At 39.6% G+C, this 15030-nt stretch overlaps 1 long non-coding RNA gene across 4 annotated transcripts; it reads left to right on the top strand.

Moving 5' to 3' along the window:
• The first annotated feature begins 1028 nt into the window (after positions 1 to 1028).
• On the top strand, positions 1029 to 9081 carry LOC120072937. Of its 4 annotated transcripts, XR_005480637.1 has the most exons (5): positions 1029 to 1451; positions 1549 to 1627; positions 1786 to 1893; positions 2453 to 8314; positions 8821 to 9081. It is a non-coding gene; the product is annotated as an uncharacterized LOC120072937 (long non-coding RNA). The 4 variants fall into 4 exon arrangements; XR_005480635.1 differs by lacking the exon at positions 8821 to 9081 and having other exon boundaries at positions 2453 to 8813; XR_005480634.1 differs by lacking the exons at positions 1786 to 1893; positions 2453 to 8314.
• Positions 9082 to 15030: the final 5949 nt, after the last annotated feature.

Below are 15030 nucleotides of genomic sequence, written 5' to 3'. Positions count from 1 at the left end.
ACCAAGTTTAAGAAAAGTCTGTTCCGTTCTGAAAACTCTGTTTGGTTTCGAAAAACTCCGCTATGGAAAACCTCGTTCAATAAATCTCCGTTCAACAAAATGACAGTTCAAATGAAGTTTAGATTTTAAAGAATACACAATTTTGCTATGTGTTGACGATTTTAAGTTGTAGACAAATTTCGTGAAAATTGTCAAATCAATTGTACATTGACAAACAATCACATCACGATGGCAAGATTAGTGAAGCGAGAGCGAGACGGTTATCAGGGGCAATTTTTGTAATCTCATCCAGTGATGACGTAAGCAGCGGGTCAATTGACATTATTTTTTTAAAAATGGGTCATTTGATATTTTGGACCAAAAAATTGGATCATCCATACAAAATTTCCGGTGTATTTCTTAGTAAATTAAAAATTTAAAGAAAGTAAGAATTTTATGTCGAGACGAGAATACGGATATGGATAAAATTATATAACTAAAATTATATAAATAGGATAATATGAAAATTCAAAGTGAAAATTTTGTGTTTTCAATATCCACTAAATGCTGACAAAGTGACAAGTAGGATGAGGTCTTACGTGCACACCAAACATGAATAACTACAAGCCATATGGACAACATGAAGATTGAAACATGGGTATTAGGACACTAAGCATTGGACATCTATTATTATAATAGTTATAATATTCTCTCTTAAATGCCCATATATATATAAAACATGTCTCATTAAAATCTTACTGTGACGTCAAAGAGTTTCAAAGTAATTTCAATTTGTTAATTTGAAATATTATTGTTGGATATTAAAGAAAAAAATAGAATTAGATTTTTGGGAATTAATTAAAAATATATATTTAAAGATTTGGAGTGGTTTTTTGTTTTATTGTGGGGGTTATTAGGGAGTTTTAGAATATATATAGTTATATATATTTATTTAAGGAAAACAAAAGGGAGTTAGTGTTTGTTTGGGAGAGTAATTATTTATAAATTAGGATTAAAGTGGCTTCGTTTTGCGTGTAAATAAAAATAAGAGAATTTTTTTCCTTCTTCTCTCTTCTTCCTTTCGTGACCGTCGACAGACCTCTCTGTCTCTTTTTCATCTCCTCACGTGAGCATCGATCGGGCTTCTCCTCCCAGATGCCAGTTGTCGTTGCCGCCCTCGCGTCGTCGGAGAGCTGCGCCCGACGCCAAGCATTCGATTGGTTTCACGTTCGACAGCTTTAGTCTATCGCCCCAGCCATGCAAGTTGCGCCTTTGCCCAGCGCCGTCTTCAGCCACTTTTCCAGCCAGTCGCGTTGCACGAGTCTAGCGACACGTTCCCCTAGTCGTGCGACTCTTTGACCACCGTTCACCACTGTGATTCGTCAGCCTTGCAGGTCCGTGCGCGAATCATTGTGAAGCTGCCACTGCCATTTGTTCAGTGGCTCCGTTAGCCGGAATCTTAGATTTCTGGGGTGAGATTTAAGATTTATTTGGTTTTTCTTGAATGGATTTTGAATGCTCATTGGATTGCTCTGATTTAAGTTATACTCATGATGTGTTGATGTTCAGATCGGAGTTTCGAGGCATTTTGTGGCACTGTCTAGCAACTTCGATGGTGAAATCGGGGCATTTTCGGTGCACTTTGTGGGTAAGATTGTGATTTTTGGGTTGTTGGAAATTATGTTTTAACCCTTGGAATTAAGTGTCACGCATAAGGTTGAGTTTATTGTTTGACAATTGGAAGTACTTGGGGGTCACTACATACTGGGTAGTTGAATTGAGGATTTTTGGATATTTCTTTTGTAGGGGTTTTAGCCTGAAAATTTAAATTGATTTTGGTTCAAATAGTAGTTCTTGTCTCGAGGTCTTTCAAAGCAAAGAGGGGATATCAAATTATTTACGCTAAATTTTGAGGTAAGTTACTTACTACCGGTTCGTCTCCGAACTCAAGTTGGAGTAAAGTATGAAATTGTATTTTGTATGTTAGATTGAAATATTATGCTACGCCTATTAGGATGTTGGTGGAATTATGAAAGCCTATGTTTATGCCATGGAAATTTAGGTATCGTGTTGTGGTGATGTTTGATTGGTAGATGGATTTTGAGACTTTTTTTGAAACCTTTAAAGCATGATTTAGGACAATGACGGTATGTTTATGATTATGTTAGACTGATAGTGATTGTTAGCTTTTTTTTCGGGCTATGCACATCGCATGTTGTGAACGTTCGAGTTTACACCTTATGTCTACGTTGTAGTGCTCCCTTGGGATCAACACTTATACTTATGACTGTGTCCCTCCATGGTCACTACCTATAAAAGCATGCCTTTGGGTTCTCCGCTTATGCTTATGCCTATGCCTACGCCTACGATGTGTAATGTGCACTTGGGTCTCGATAGGAAGGTCAACACTTCAAATAGTGGGTCGTTTACTGAGTATATTTCATACTCATTCTTTTCTTTTCATGTTTTTTAGGCAAAGGTAAGGACCAGATGAAGAATGATAAGAAGAATCGTACTCGGTCGTTGGGACATGACGTCGCTTTCGCATTAGTTCATCTCTTTAATTTGACATGATTTGGTTTAGGAGTCTGTTTTTTTTTTTTTTAAACTCTTGGTTCTTTCATTTGTTCATTTATTTAATTGTTTATTTGATTGATTTAATCTTAATAAGAGACAGTGGTACCTCGAATAGTATTTTATGATTTTATTAGAGCTTCCTTTATTAAAATAAAAGTTTAGTTTTTTTCCCTTTAAGAACTATCTCGTCAAAATTTATGCATGTGTGTAGTAGTGTCCTGAAAGTATAGTAGAAAACCGGGTCGTTACAATTGGTATCAGAACCTAAGTTTTAAGTTCTATAGATTGACTTACTAGTGAGTCCAAATTGTCCCATTGGCCATAAGTGGATTCTTCGTCATTGCTAGGTATGTCCCTCGAGGGAAGTTCTTTAAGATTTTATTTACAAAAATTTACCTGAATTATAGCTGTTATTGACAAGATTTCTTGCAAGGGTTTTGTTAAAGTTGATTATGTGTAGTTATCAGGAGATGACACCATGGATAAGGAGGGGCGGTCGAGGTAAGAATGTTAGTAGGGAGCAGGACCCTGATGTACAGGACCCTGGGGTGCAAAACCCAAAAATGTAGCACTTTCCGCCTCTTGACCCTTCTGGGTCAACTTGGCAAAGGGTCAGAACAAGAAGCGGGCCTCAAAATCCAATCGTACCCCCACAAGTTCAGACACCCCCAAAGATCCCGACCAAGTATACCACCATGGTTGTAGCAATTGGAGAAGTTGTTACGAAGGTTGTAGTGGGACAACTAAAGGACATTAAGGCGGAATAGATATCCTGGGCATGTTTAGTTGCAATAGGTATCTCCTCTGCAGGTTTCAATGTTGCAACTGTAGAATCAAGACTAGGCTTTGGACAAAATTGTGGCAAGCATTTCAAAGGTGGCTAGGCACTTGCGAGACTTTAAAAAGTATGACCACCTGACATTCGATGGGTCGCTGAAGGACCAGGCAGAGTTGTGGTTGTCTTCCATAGAAGGTATCTTCCAGTACATGAGGTTCTTAGAAGAATAGAAATTACAGTGTGTCATATTTGTGCTCGTTGATAATGCCAAGCGTTGGTGGCACTTAGCAGAGTGAACGATAGATGCCAGTGGAGGGCAAACAATGTAGGACCAATTCAAAGAACGATTCTACGAAAAATACTTCTCTGCCCACGTGAGGTACAACAAACAGACTGAGTTTATGAACCTAAAGTAGGGGACCATGAAGTTGGAAGAGTATGAGGAGAAGCTTGACAGGTTGTTTTGTTTCGCCCCCGACTTTGTGTCCACTTAAGCAAAAAGAGTTGAAAGATTTGTTCAGAGACTTCGAGATAGGGTAAAAGGCATTGTGCAAGCATTTGAGCCTACCACCTATGCAACAGCATTTCGTGTGGCAACACGAGTAGGCTGTCCAGGGCTAGAGTTTCTAAAATCCTTGGTAGTAGAACTCAAATCGGCCAAAAGAGAAAAGCATACCAAAGAGCTTCAGAGCCTCCACCAAAAAGCTAGAACACAAACAGACTTCTAGGGCACATCATGCCCCTGTAATATTTGACTATGGTTTAACGCATTCATTCATATCGTTTGTGTTTGTGAAGCATGCTAGTATAGAAGTAGAGTCATTCTGTTATGTATTGTCAGTTTCTACTCCATCCGAAGATATCATTCATGAGATACAGAGGGTAAAAGCATGTCAGTTTGTGACAGCAGAGCAACATCAAATGTGACCTTGTTAGTCATAGATATGGCAGATTTTGATGTGATTTTAGGCACGTATAGGTTGGCTACCAACCATGCCATCACAGGTTGTTTTCGTAAAGAGGTTGTCTTTAGCCCGCTTGCGAGAGCTAGCTTCAAGTTCAGATGGGCTAAGACTAAGGCTTTGCCTAGGGTAGTTTCAACTATAAGGGTTAGGAGGATGGTTAGCCAGGGTGCTTGGGGCCTATTGGCCAGTGTAGTTGATACCGGAGATCCTGAAGTCACCTTGTCGCTTGAGTCAATTGTGAGGGATTATCCAGAAGTTTTTTAGAGGATCTCCTAGGGTTTCCACCATATAGAGAGAGAGATTTCACCATTGAATTGGAACCAGGCACTACCTCGATCTCTAAAGCCCCTTATAGAATGGCTCCAGCAAACTAAAGAAGCTTAAGGCCCAGTTACAAGAGCTGGTTGACAAGGCTTTCATACGTCCAAGTGTGTCATCCTAGGGTGCGCCAGTGTTGTTTTTGAAGAAAACAGATGGTTCATTGCATATACTACAGGGAGTTGAATAAGGTAACCATAAAAAACAAGTATCCACTCCCTAGAATTGAAGATTTGTTTGATCAACTGCAGAGAGCTACAATATTCTCCAAAATTGACCTCAGGTTAGGTTACCACCAACTGAGGATAAGAGACAATAACATCCCTAAGACTATGTTTCGTTCTAGATATGGACATTACGAGTTCATTATAATGTTGTTTGGTTTCACTAATGCTCCTACGGTATTTATGGACTTGATGAACAGAGTGTACAAGGATTTTCTTGACACTTTTATGGAAGTTTTTATTGACAATATTTTGGTCTATTCTAAGACAGAGGCAGAGCATGAGGAACATCTTAGGAAGGCCTTGGGAACCTAAAGGAGAATGAGTTGTATGCCAAAATCTCCAAGCATGAATTCTGGTTACGTAAAGTGACCTTCTTGGGCATGTGATGTCGAAGGATGGCATATCTGTGGACCCAGCTAAGATTGAGGCGATTAGGACTTGGCCTCACCCCACGAAAGTTAGAGAGGTGCATAGTTTCATGGGGTTGGCAAGTTAATACCATCAATTTGTAGGGAATTTCTCTTGCATAGCCACTCTTTTGACTCAGTTGACCAGAAAGGGAGCATCATTTGTTTGAGCAGGGCTTATGAGGACAATTTTCAGAACCTCAGGTAGAAGCTAGTCTTTGCACTGGTTCTTACAGTACTAGATGGTTCTGAAAGTTTTGTGATTTACAGTGATGCTTTTGAGAAGGGGCTAGGTTGCATGTTTATGCAACACGGTAAAGTGGTTGTCCATGCCTCCCGCTAGTTGAAGAACCATGAGCGGAACTATCCTACGTATGACTTAGACCTGATGGCAATAGTTTTTGCCTTGAAGATTTGGAGACACTATCTTAAGGGGAAAATATACAGATTTTCATCGATTATAAGAGTTTGACATATTTCTTCACTTAGAAGGAGTTGAATATGAGGCTATGTCGGTGGCTCGAGTTGGTTAAAGATTATGATTGTGAGATTCTGTATCACCCTAGCAAAGTAATTATGGTGGTCGACGCTTTCAGTAGGAAGATGACTCACTCAGCAACCTTAGTCACCACACAGGCTCAATTATGTAAGGATTTTGAGTAAGTTGGGATCACAATAGCAGTAGGGGAAGTCATCTTACAACTAGCACACTTGAGAGTGCAACCGACATTGAGGTAGAGAATTATAAATGCACAACAGGGAGATTTATACCTTGTGCAGAAGCTCCATCAGGTGGACTTAGGACAGGACAACGAATTTTTGGTGTCCTTGGATCATGCTCTTCTTTATCAGGGACGTTTGTATGCACTTACAGATAGTGTTCTTAAGACCTAATTGTTGGCAGAAGCTCATAGCTTCCCATTCTCGATATACCTAGTAGTACCAAGATGTATCAAGACTTGAAATAGTACTATTGGTGGTTTGATATGAAAATGGAGATAGTTGATTATGTCAGTAAATGTTTGGTCTATCAGCAGGTGAAGACCTTGAGATAGAAGCTAACATGTTTGTTACAGCCTTTGAACGTACCAAAATGGAAGTGGGACAGTGTTTCCATGGATTTCATTGTGGGTTTATCAAAAACAACGAAAGGTTATACAGTAATTTGGGTGTTAATAACAGGCTCACTAAAGTGACACATTTCATTTCGAGGAAGCCCATGTATCCAGTGAGTAGAGGGCGCACCTGTATATGAAAGAGATAGTGAGGTTACATGGGGTGTCAGTGTCAATTATGTTCAACAAAGATCCTCGCTTTACTTCCAACTTTTGGAAGAGCCTTTAGGAAGCGTTGGGACTCAATTGAATTTCAGTACAGCCCCCACCCTTAGACTCACGGGCAAATGGAGCACTTGAATAAGATCTTGGAAGACATGTTATGCACCTGTGCTTTGGAGTTTTCAAGGAGTTGGGATACTCATCTGCATTTGTAGAGTTTGCATATAATAATAGTTATTATTAGGCTACTATTGGCATGTCACCATTTGAGGCTCTGTATGGCAAGGGTTGCAGGTCTCTTGCTTTATGGGGTGAGGTTAGTGAGCGGAAGTTGATGGGAACTAAGCTCGTAGGGTCAGATGACAAATGAAGCCATGCATAAGATTAGGGCCTGAATGCTAACAGTGCAGAGCAGACAGGAGAGTTACACTGATGTTAGGCGTAGTGATGTTGAGTTCAAGGCGGGGGATAAAATGTTCTTGAAGGTAGCACTTATGAAAAGTGTTCTAAGGTTTGGAAGGAAGGGAAAGCTAAGTCAGTGTTTTATTGAGTCATTCAAGGTCTTGAAGCGAATTGACCCTATGGCTTACCGGTTGGCTTTGCCACTGTCTCTCTGCAGTCCATAACATTTTCCATGTCTCCATCATGAGGAAGTATATGACAGATCCATCCCACATGGTGAACTTCAAGCCTTTGCAACTGAAGGAGAACCTGAGTTATCAGGAGAAACCTATCCAAATCCTAGCTAGAGAAGTGAAGACTCTGCGTAACCATGAAATGGCATTGGTGAAAGTTTTATGGCGGAATCATCAGTTTAAGTAAGCAACTTGGAAACGGGAGGACGAGATGAGGACTTAGTGCCAATAGCTCTTCTAGGATTAAAAAGGGAAGAATGTGACGTCAATAAGTTTCAAGGTAAATTTCAATTTGTTAATTTGGAATGTTATTGTTGGATATTAAAGAAAAAAATGGAATTTATTTTTGGGATTTAATTAAAAATATATATTTGGAGATTTGGGCTTATTTTTAATTGTTTCATTATGGGGGTTAGAATATATATACATATATATATATAAAGTTATATATATTTGTTTAAGGAAAAAAGGGAGTTACAGTTTGTTTGGTAGAGTAATTGTTTATAAATTAGGGTTAAAGTGGTCTCATTTTACGTGCAAAGAAAAAATAAAAGAAATTTTTTTTTCCTTCTCTATTCTTCCCTTCGTGGCTGCTGGCAGACCCCCCTGTCTCTTTTTCTTCTCCTCGCGTGAGCATCAATTGTGCTTCTTCTCCCAGTCTCCAGTTGTTGTCATCGCCTTCGTATCGTAGAAAAGCCACATCTGTGCCAAGCGTTCAATTGGTTCCACGTTCGACAGCTTCAGTCAATGGCTCAAGTTGTGCAAGTCGCGCCTCGCTCGACACTGTCTCCAACCACTCTTCCAACCAACCGTGTCGCATGAGTTTACTAGTGGCATGCTTCTTTAGCCACGTGAATCCTTCGAGCGCCTTCACTGCTGCGGTTTGTCAGCTATATAGGTCCATGTATGAATCATTGTGAAACCGCCACTACCATTTGTCAATGTCGCCGTTCGCCAAAATCTTGGATTTTTGGGGTGAGATTTAAGGGTTATTTAGCTTTTCTTGAATCGATTTTGAATGCCCATTGGGTTAGTCTGATTTAAGTTATACCCATGATGTGTTGATGTCTAGATCGGAGTTTTGAGAATTTTTTCAGCAATGTCCAGTAGCTTTGATGGTGAAATCAGGGCATTTTTGGTGCACTTTGTGGGTAAGATTGTGATTTTTTTAGTTGCTGAAAATTATGTTTTAACCCCTAGAATTAAGTATCACACATAAGGTCAGGTTTATTGTTTGATAATTGAAAGTACTTGGGGTTCACTACATATTGGGTAGTTGATTTGAGGATTTTTTTAATATTTCTTTTGTAGAGGTTTTAGCCTCAAAATTTAAATTGATTTTGGTTCAGGGTAGTGTTTGTCTTGAGGTCTCTTAAAGCAAGGAAGGAAGATTAAATTACTTAGTAAGCTACTTACTACCGGTTCCCCCTCGAACCCAAGTTGGAGTTAAATATGAAATTGCATTTTGTATGTTAGATTGAAATGTTATGCCATGCTTGTTGAGCTCTTGGTGGAATTATGGAAACCAGTGCATATGCCATGGAAATTTAGATATTGTGTTGTGGCGATGTTTGATTGATGGATGGATTTTGAGACTTTTTTTCTTTTGAAACCTCAAAAGGATGATTATATTTTATACTCATTCTTTTCTTTCTAGGTGAGGGTAAGGACCAGGCGGTGAATGACAAGAAGAATTCGTGATTCAGTCGTTGGGACATGGTGTCACTTCCGCATTCGTTCACCTCTTTAATTTGATATGATTTGGTCTGGGAGTCTAGTTTCTTTAAAACTTTTGGTACCTTTTCATTTGTTAAATTGTTTATTTGATTGATTCAATCTCGATAAGAGACAAGAGTACCCCAAATAGTATTTTATAATTTTTGTTGGAAAATGTCCTAGAACTCGCAATTCATAATCATGAAAACATATTCTATTTATCAATAAAAATATTGTTTAAACATTTATTTAATAAAAGTGTTATTTAAATTTCATTATGTAATAAAAATCCAATAAACGATTCCATGGCTATAATATGAATATTGTAACTTTATGTAGAGACATAAAAGATGATCAAGTTATAGTATATAACCAAAAAGGTCTATAAGTATATGGATGAGATTAGATACCTCGTCCTGGGACATTATGGATGCGGCCTACTTTGTATAATGATACAAATAACATGATCTTGAAATCGTTCATGTAGAGACATGCGAGTAGGGGCATCCTATGCAAAAGAGTTTTGCATAAGACTGGATCACAAAATAGTCACTTTTTCTTTATAATGACTGTTTACTGTTAAAACTTACTATTTCAATTCGATGACCTGGGGTAACTCGATCTTAATCCTGAGCTAACTATGGACTTCTGTTTATTCGGGATTATCCTTTGATCTGCATAGGTGAGAGTAGTTCAACAACAATGCTTAACAAACCTCCCATTTTGAGGATAAGACCGGATAGATAGTTGGGGACATAGTCTTGCAAGATGGAATTCACTCTTACTCGTTTTAGAGTTAGTAGATAGGTTGTTCCTTTAAGCACTTATTCTTGGTCTTGAACAAATGGGCCCATATAAAACCTGAACCCTATTTACTTAAAAAGTATATGTAACTTATGTGATGTCTTCCAATGAGTTATAATGAGATTATGTTTTGATTAGGAGTGATGGAGGAAGGAAGCAAACTAAAGAACAAGAGAGCTCTCGGGTGGCTACGTAAGAAAGGATGGTCAAATTTTGGCTAGGTATGGGAAACCAAGAGGAGGCATTGGCGATGAGAAGTGTGGGCGGTAGTGTGCAATTAGATAGCAAGCCAAGCATAAGGTGGAATGCTGAATTAACACTATGAGTGGAGTTAGGAAAGGAAAATTGGTTAATCCTAGCCCTTCATCACATTAGTGGGCAAGGTGGCACAAGGAGTTTTCATGCAGGATTTTGGGCGGTGATATAAGCAGGAAGGTTGACTTCATTTGGTTGGTTTGCATGACCACTCATGTTATTCATGTAATTTCAATGGCATTCGAAATCCTTCTGTGTCTACTTTATGTGGTCGGGCTTTTGGAGGAAAAACTCATCGGAATAAAGCTGGAGGAGCAAGATATGGACGAAGGGTTTGTTTTTCGGGTGAATCAGGGCCATCGGTGAAGATTTGAAGCTCCAGGACGTCACAAAGATTTTTTAGCTGAAAATTTGTGGTAATATTGTTAACTCAATTATAAACAATTTTGTAGAAGGAAATTTCTTAAGATGAGTCTCGAATTCGATTTAAATATTTTTGAAGTTTAAACAAGAAATTATTGAATAAGCAGGCAGCTGCTTGAATTGGGGCCAATGATGAAGGTTTGAATCTCCAAATCAAATGACGAGCAATTTTGAGCAGAAATTTTAAGGTAATATTGTTAATACAATTATAAACGACTTTGGAGAAGAAAGTTTCTTGAGATAAGTTCTGAAAATTTAAGTATGAATTTTTGAAGTTGAATATGAAATTTGATGAACAAGTAGGCAATGCTTGGTATGAGTAAGCAAGTAGCTTGATGGGAATGAGCTTGGTGAGCAGGCTGAGCAAGGACCACGTGAGCGAAGTAGCAATCGCCAAGTCTAGGCGAGAGGGTCGGTTGATTACGTGAGGGAGGCTGTTGAGCGAGGCAAGCTGAGCGATTAGCATTGTACGAGAACAGTCGTGCGATTAAGAATCATGTCGGGGCTAAGGGACACTTTGCAAATTGCCTAAGTGCTTGAAAATTGGCGATGAAATGCGATCGCCTAGGAGCCAATCCTCTAAATTTTGGCAAAGTGTCCGAATCTCAAGGTGAGGGTAGGATGCACCATGCAATGGTTTGGCATAAGGGCTTGATTTATATAATGAGTCTCAAAAGGAAGGCTAATGAGAAAGCTAAAAGGTACCTTTATATGTGTAGGTGCAACCCCAATTCACCAAACCCTAAAAAAGCAAACTTGAAGGACCTGTGAGTGACTAAATATTCTCAAATGTTTTCAATGTTTTTAAAAATGATAAACCATGTGATTTCAATGCTATTTGATGATAAGTTCATATGTTTTCAAGCAACTAAGTTTCATGAGATTGCTTAGCATTTTCCTCAAGTATATACTTGTTTTATCGCATGCCAAGATGATATGTTAGTTTTATTTCAAATTAAGTATTTTATGTTGAAGCATGTGTTTTAAAAACTATAGCTAAGTTTCTATAAAATGCTAAGCTAAAAGCTATGTTAAGAAAGATTCTTAATGTGTATGATTTAAAGCATGATATGTTTTTAGTAAGTCGGATTACTGAAGGTATGGAAGGTATCCAGGAAGTACCTAAGGTGTTGACGGTATTTAGTAACTCCACGTGCACGTAGGTAGTTCTGAATGAAAGGCCCAAATAAGGGTCTCTTCGTGGTATTGAGCATTCATTCATAACAATAGCATATAATTCAACATATGCTACTCACCGCGATTTGTTGGGACTGTTCTCTCCTCCCAAGTTCACCTGCTTTCCTCTGGCCTCCTATCGAACCCTATTTCAGATTCATTTTGAAGCTCAGATTTCTCATTATTCTAGACCTTATTGCAAGACACTTCATTCTACAATTTTGTTTAAAAATGCCTTAACTTGCTTACCTTAAAATTTAGCCTTGAAACTCCCACTCGAGACTTCTGAATCTCAAGTTTTCTTCACTGGCCCAACTGTCACTTAGAATTTCCTTATAGTAGCTCTCATATAGAAACTACATTCAATTTAAGAGGTTTTAGTCCAAGAATCATCTGATTTGCACGAGTTGTTTGAGAGAACTCTTCGTTTGAACTTGGTGTTGTTGTCTGCCCGCACAACCCTTGCATCTTCTGCCTTGATTAACACAAAGATTCCTACTATCAACGCAACCTCCCTTCTAATTAATGCAAGGTTTCTTCCAATTTGCTCTCAAACTCTCTTTTTAAGTGACTCTTGAAGTGGATGTGTTGTTAATTGAACTGAAGTCCTCAGGCGTTATTTATAAGCACTTCAATTCCTCCTGGTGTCGACACCTCTTGCTGTCTGCATGCGCAAGTGTTCCCTACCTAGGCTGCCAATGCAAAACTTAGCCACGTCCAGCCTGAAGTGTCTGCACCTCCTTCATCCAATGCAACACCTTCAGCTTGCATGTTCTCTCATGCGCCCACCTCAAATTGCATGAACTCTAAGACATCCCTTTGGTCGCCATATGTCCGGATAAGTTCTCAGCTCCATCTTACTCTCTTATCATCATATACCCTTCATAGACCATAACAAAGCACCTTCAATGCATGGTCCTTCAAGCCTTGCCATCGCATGAACATTGCACAACCTTGTCACGCTCATCACATAGCTTCAGCGCCCATCGTCTTGCTTCATTGTGTAATCCTAGTGCACATCGCATGCCCATCGTCGCATGCCTCATCGCCTACTCCCTCGCTCCATCGCATAGCTCTAGCGCATATTGAGTACCCAACGCCTTGCGCTCATTGCCCCACACTGGTCCGCACATATGCCTAGCCTTAGTCGCTCAGCTTTGCGCTTATCACTTATCGTCTAGCGTTATTGTGCAATCCCACAAGTAGCTATGTGGTCACCCACGCGCAACGCCCCAACGCCTAGTGCTCACGCCTTGCGCCAATCGTCCTACTCGCGCGTGTCTACCGTGCCTTCCCTATACTTGTTGTTCGATGGTCTTTCCTCGCTGCTCGATCGCGTTAGCCTCTTGCTAACGCATGGCCATTTGACATGTCCCTCGCCTATGCTTGGGCAACCCCTTCATGCATCACTCGACTAACATGCGTCCTTCACTTAGTGAACAAGACATTAATGTCTGCCTAACCTCTAAATCCAAGACCAACGCCTAATAATGCCACACATTAACGTTCCCATGTCTTAGCCTCACATCATGCATCATGGAAGTTTAACCTATATGTCAAAGCCTGCATTTTAACGCCTAGTCTGTCCTTCGATTCAATACAACCTTATACATCCTTTACAAGTCTTAGTCGCTCCATACATTAAGCCCCATGCGTCCAAGCTTCCTAACACCAATGCATGTCTACTTTGTGTTGGATTTTATGTCCTAAAACTCATGGTATGTAAACAATAGAACTTATTCTGATAATTCAATAAAGGTGTTATTGAATAAATCTATTGCTTGAATAGAAATCCAATAAACCTAAAAGTCCCTTGACTATTGGATGAGTACTCAAACTTTATGTAGAGATATAAAGGTGGATCAGGTTCGAGTAAATAGTCAAAATGATCTATAATATATGGATAAGGTTAGGTACCTTATTCTGATAACACTATTGGATGCGACCTGCTCTGTAGTTGTTACAAGGAGTTGTAAAGTGCTACAAACGAAGTGATCCTAATTCGTTCACGTTGGACATGAGGAGTGGGGGTTTCCTTGTGCAAAAGAGTTTGTACAAGATCGGACCACGAAATGAATCATTCATACTTTATAACTATCACACCCCCTCCCTGATCTTAATCCCTAAGACTGGGAAGGGAGCGTGAGGGTAAACCAGTAGTATTCCAAGACAACATTTATATTTAACATTCCCCTCATATCCATTAAAGACTTTGGTATGTTTACAACACTCTATCTATCTTTCATACATATGGTTTAATTTTCTCTTATTCTTTGTTACATAGTCTGAGCCATGCCCTGAGAATTTACCAAATCCTGGTGTGATAATGGGTAGTGGACTCCTCCTTGACCGTTCCGCTTTGCTACCTAGGGGGGAGGGGGGGATATAAGAAAACATTTGGAAGAGTGTGAGCTACTAAGCCCAGTGAGTTGTTCTTTTTAAAATAGAAATCACTTCGCAAATCATAATTTTTGGGAAATCAATCACATAATAATTTCAGTATAACTTATGCATGATCATGTATATGTTCATTCAATCAACATCCTTTATCTCATGCTACACGTGGCATGCTCATATCATTATCAATCATCACAACCACTTATGGAAACCTCCTATAACCCACTTTCCGCCAATGTGCACATCGACTATTTCTTTATCTCGTTATGCTTAGGTACTTGACTATATTTCCCGCCGGTCGTCACCGACTATTATTTTTCGTTGACCGAGGTCAACTATATTTTCCCGCCAAGCACCTTTTGTTAAGCATGCTAACTATGTAATCAGATATAATCTCAGTTTTCATAGCAATTCTATAAATAATATCATGGCAATCATCATAACATCATAAGCATGTATTTTGCACCTACATATGCATATATTCACATATCAAAGCATAAAGCTAAGTAAACACTCACTATCAGCACGTTTTCCACTAAAATCACCTTTGGACTACTTTCCTGTGAATTTCTCCATATTAATGGAAATTCCTTAGTTAATATTTGTTATATAAATATGTAATGTTAAACTTAGCCAAAATATCATCATTTATTGAAAATGCCAACTTACCCTACTCAAAATCTGCCAAAATACCAAAGTTGGCCATTTTAGAGGTTATTTGATCCAAAATGGGCAGTTGGGTGTTGAGTAGTAAGCAGGATGGGCGTGGGGTGCTGCACAGGCGTGTGCTGTGCGTTGAGTGTGCACGCTGGGCGTGCTGCACGCTGAGCGTGCGCGTTGGGGATGCGTTTTCACGCTGGGCGTGCCCACTGGGGCTGGGCGCTGCGCGCTGGGGATGCGTTGCACGGGGAGGCAGAGGCGCCAGCTGGCGCACGAGAATGGGCGATACGTGTGTACAGACGAGCTGCTGGTTGGACACAGCGTTGCGTGTGTGCAAGGTTGTGCGTTCGGCTCTTAGGCTGGCTTATGCGTCTAGCTGCCTCACTCTCTCACCAACACAACCCTATTTCTTTTGCTCTCAATTTAGCCTAATAAC

This window comes from Benincasa hispida, chromosome 3 (assembly GCF_009727055.1).
Source record: "Benincasa hispida cultivar B227 chromosome 3, ASM972705v1, whole genome shotgun sequence".
Classification (NCBI taxonomy): Eukaryota; Viridiplantae; Streptophyta; class Magnoliopsida; order Cucurbitales; family Cucurbitaceae; genus Benincasa; species Benincasa hispida.
The sequence above is the reverse complement of the archived record's forward strand: the minus strand, read 5'-3'. Positions and strand labels throughout refer to the sequence as shown.